The sequence below is a fragment of the Penaeus vannamei genome, chromosome 36, assembly GCF_042767895.1.
Source record: "Penaeus vannamei isolate JL-2024 chromosome 36, ASM4276789v1, whole genome shotgun sequence".
Taxonomy (NCBI): Eukaryota; Metazoa; Arthropoda; class Malacostraca; order Decapoda; family Penaeidae; genus Penaeus; species Penaeus vannamei.
The window spans coordinates 6,526,331-6,531,330 of NC_091584.1; positions in this window are offsets into that span (position 1 = coordinate 6,526,331).

A 5,000-nucleotide genomic window follows, 5' to 3' on the forward strand; every position below is an offset into this window, starting at 1 on the left:
TAAAAATAAAAATAAAAAATGTATAAAAATGTATAAAAATGTATAAAAAATGTCGTATATATAGTTCAAGTAAATCCAATAAAAGAGTGCAGAATGGAGAAATGTGAATGTTTATGAGAGAACAAAAACTGCAAGAACACTCGTTTATGTGGAACAGAAAAGATCACAGTTGAGGTTGAGTTCCATTAAGGTTCCCCCGAGTCTATACTTATATGATATGATAATATATGAACTCAAGCCTTGTATACTAAAGATGCTGTCACACTAGCACTTTTTCCGTCAATTAAGAAAAAAAAAAAAAAATCAGAAATTTTCTCCATTTTTGAGCGAATTGTCGATTCTCCAGTCAGACGATAATGATCGTTTCCGTCAACTTTTTCAGCCAAGTATAGTCAAATCAAGAGCTATATTCGAGAATGTTTGTATTTATGTTAAATAAAATTGTCGAAAAATTGACGGAAAAAGTGCTAGTGTGGCATGACCTTAAACCAGCTCTATGGGATATGCTATTTGAAGACAATATACGGCCGGTTTATTAAAATTGTACCAGGCCCGACCCAATGAATTCTCATAAATACAAACGCACAAATAAAGGCATATTTCTCTATATACCTGATAGATATACATATAACTATCTATTTGCCAGGTTGATATGCACTGATAGATATGCATTTATTTCTTTATTTATACATTTCAAGTATATGAATATTCTTTAGGTCGGACCTCGCACAATTCTGACAAACCGCCAGATAGTCCTGAGAGAAACCAATGAGGAAGGAAAGTTGGAGAGTTTGAGGTAAAAGATGGAGAAGAGAGGCCTTCCAATAAGCAGAAATACATCCGTAAATATAGGTATTATAGTAGACTGGAAATATGCAATATTAAGTTATCTTAATTGACGTTTCTCCCTTGTCAGCCTAGCACGATTTATGGACTGGAGTAAGAAAATCATAATTAGCAGAATTATTGCTAAAAATCATCATAATTATCACTTAAACTCGAAAAAGTTTTTTTTCGACCAATCTTAGACCGAGATGAGAAAATCTACGGGGATCGCACGCCCGTTTTCATTACCATATATCGCTACCTGAGAGTGCATACGTATTGCAAAGACGGGCGAACGAAGCTGCGGATACAAGACATCATTGATAAGACGAACAGTTTCCTTTCAAGAAGTGTGTGTGTATGTGGGGGGGGGGAGCACTCTCAGACCGAGCCCAGGAGGTCTACACGTGCCTGTATTTTATGTTTTCTTGAGTAAATATATCTATTTCAAACACAGTAAGAGTTTGATGACTCTTCTCACCTTAGAGCACCAGCTTTTAAGAAAACTAGCAAAGACATTGGAAAGGAACTAAAAGCCATAACTATAGCAAAGTTAGGGCTGAAAGTTTTCTTTTAATTACGTTTTCTGTTATTCTGTTATTTTTTTTCTTTTTTAGGGTTTTATAATAACGTAACGTATATTTAGAAAGCGATCATAAGGTTTCCTTTTCTCAAAAGAATCGGTTAAGAAACCTCGATAAAGTAAACATTCACACCTTCTTACCTGTGTTCCTTAGAGAACAGGTGTATAATTAAGTGATTCCCTTTTATTTCTTTTTATTTTATTTTATTTTATCTTATTTATTTTTATTTCTTCTTGTGTGGATTGTTAACTATGTGGATATTCTGCAGCACGTAATGTAAGGGTGGTTGTGAGAAATGTTTTAAGTGGCAAAGTGTTGATTTAGAAGGCTTTTTTTGAGCTTAGAACCGAAGGCTGGTGTTCTCCTTCTATTATTATTATTTTTTTGTTGACTTCCTATTAAAGTCGGGTGTGTGGCTTTTGTTTTTGAGCTTTTGTATTTTTTAAAAAGTTCTTTGGACGTTGAAACTTTTAAAGTTCTTTTTAAAGAGACTAGTCCTCGTCCCTCATTTGTGTGTGTGTATAGCAGTTTTATTATGTTTTTTTTTTCTTTTTTTTTACCGTCTTATGAGAAAAAGAATTTAGCCCATCAGTGATTTTTCTTTCTTGCAAGTTTTACGGTAAAGTTTGCCAGCAGATTCACCTATAAGGTTACCGCAAATTTGTCCATTCATCTGGAAGGGAACATTAAGTTACATGTTGCTGATTTCACCTGGAAAGAGAATGTCAGTTGCCTTCTTGTTGATTCACCTGGAAAGAGAATATTAAAGTTGCTTGCTGGAAAAGAAAATCTATACTAAAAAAGATAAAGATAGCCTTGTCTGAAATCCTTAACACGTGATGAAAAACCCGTGTTCGTCCTCCCGACTCTGGTTACGTTCACCTTGTCTTGCTGGTTCACACATTCTACACTGCACACGTCACAACATTCTTACACAATCATTCACTTCTTGCCACGAGTGTCTCAAAGCTTGCCTTCTCTACATACTTCACAACATTCTTAAATATTCTTTCCCTCTTTTCCACAAGTCTCTCACACCTTACCTTCTCTTCATACATCACAACATTCTTAAACATTCTTTCCCTCCTTTCTACGTCTCTCACACTTTGCCTTCTCTTCATACATCACAACATTCTTACACAATCTTTCCTTCTTTTCCACAAGTCTGTCACATCTCACATTCTCTTCATACATCACAATATTCTTACACATTCTCTCCCACCTTTCTACAAGTCTCTCAAACCTTGCTTTCTCTTCATACATCACAACATTCTTACACATTCTTTCCCTCTTCTCCACACGTCTCTCACGCCTTGCCTTCTTTACATACGTCACAACATTCTTACACAATCTTTCCCTCCTTTCCACAAGTCTGTTACATCTTACATTCTCTTCATACATCACAACATTCTTACACAATCTTTCCCTCCTTTCCACAAGTCTCTCACACCTTGCCTTCTCTACATAAATCACAACATTCTTACACAATGTTTCCCTCCTTGCCACAAGTCTCTCACATCTTATCTTCTCTACATACATCACAACATTCTTAAACATTCTTTCCCTCCCTTCCACAAATGTCTCACACTTTACCTTCGCTACATACACCACAGCATTCTTACACAATCTTTCCCTTCTTTCCGCAAATCTCTCAAACCTTGCCTTCTCTACATACGTCACAGCATTCTTACACATTTTCTCCCTCCTTTCTAGAAGTCTGTCACACTTTGCCTTCTCTACATACATCACACCATTCTTAAACATTCTTTCCCTCCTTTCCACACATCTCTCACATCTTACCTTCTCTACATAAATCACAATATTCTTACACAATCTTTCCCTCTTTTCCACAAGTGTCTCACACCTTGCCGTCTCCCAATTAACACCCTTTTCCCGTACGTACCAAACAGGTGATGGGAGTGAGCGCTACTAATGTACATTTCTGCACAGTTAGACACGATAATATTAGAGTAAAGTACTATACGATACAGTATGAATAAGGAAGGTAAAGATGAGGATGGTCAGTTACTAGACGAAAACATGTAAAGAATTAAGGGATGGTTCACAGCTTTCAATAATTTCACAAGTGTACAAAACATACACTTTTACCCCCTCCCCCCCCTCAAAAAGTGTAAGAGAAAATGATGTTCACGAAGGTTATTCTTGTCACCTTCGTATGAAACATCTCAAAATTCTGTATATAAGGGTGAAAATACATACCGCTTTTGACTCTTTATGTGGGAGGCCAAAAAATACAGCATATAATACTAAAACAAAACAAAACAAAACAAAAAAAACTATCGACATTCCCTCTTTATATATTTTGAAAAGCGTACACACCAGCCCCCCCCCTCTCCCCCCCAGCATACGTTCGCTTGTGAAAAATGTGTGAAAAGTTGTGACTCACCCCCTAGCACATACAAGGATTCGGGCTCCCACAGGACATCAAATAGGGCGCTGGACCAAGAAATAAGTCATAGGATATAATCAGGATGTGGCAGGAATCTCGTGTGATAGAAGAAGAAGAAGAAGAAGAAGAAGAAGAGGAAGAGGAAGAGGAAGAGGAAGAAGTAGAAGAAGAAGAAAAAAAGAAAAAAAGAAAGAAGGAAAGAAAGAAAAGAAAAGAAAGAAAGAAAGAAAGAAAGAAAGAAAAAAAGAAAAAAAAGGAAAAAGAAAGAAAAGGAAAAAGAAAGAAAAGAAAAAAGAAAGAAAGAAAGAAAGAAAGAAAAAAGAAAAAGAAGAAAAAGAAACAAAAATATGTATATATATATATATATATATATATATATATATATATATATATATATATATATATATATATATATATATATATATATATATGAGAACGAAGGGAAAATTTATAAAGATCATTTAAAAATAACCAGGAAAAGTTAATGTGACGGAAATATGTATTTTGACGTGTGACGGTATAAGACATGAGAGAACTAGTTAACTATGAGACATGAGAGAACTAGTTAGCTATGAGACATGAGAGAACTAGTTAACTATGAGACATGAGAGAACTAGTTAGGTATGAGACATGAGAGAACTAGTTAGCTATGAGACATGAGAGAACTAGTTAGGTATGAGACATGAGAGAACTAGTTAACTATGAGACATGAGAGAACTAGTTAACTATGAGACATGAGAGAACTAGTTAGGTATGAGACATGAGAGAATTAGTTAGATGAGACATGAGAGAACTAGTTAGCTATGAATGAGAGAACTAGATAAGTATGAGACATGAGAGAACTAGTTATCTATGAGACATGAGAGAACTAGTTATCTATGAGACATGAGAGAACTAGTTAGCTATGAATGAGAGAACTAGATAAGTATGAGACATGAGAGAACTAGTTATCTATGAGACATGAGAGAACTAGTTAGCTATGAGACATGAGAGAACTAGTTAGGTATGAGACATGAGAGAACTAGTTAGGTATGAGACATGAGAGAACCAGTTAGGTATGAGACATGAGAGAACTAGTTAGGTATGAGACATGAGAGAACCAGTTAGCTATGAGACATGAGAGAACTAGTTAGGTATGAGACATGAGAGAACCAGTTAGCTATGAGACATGAGAGAACCAG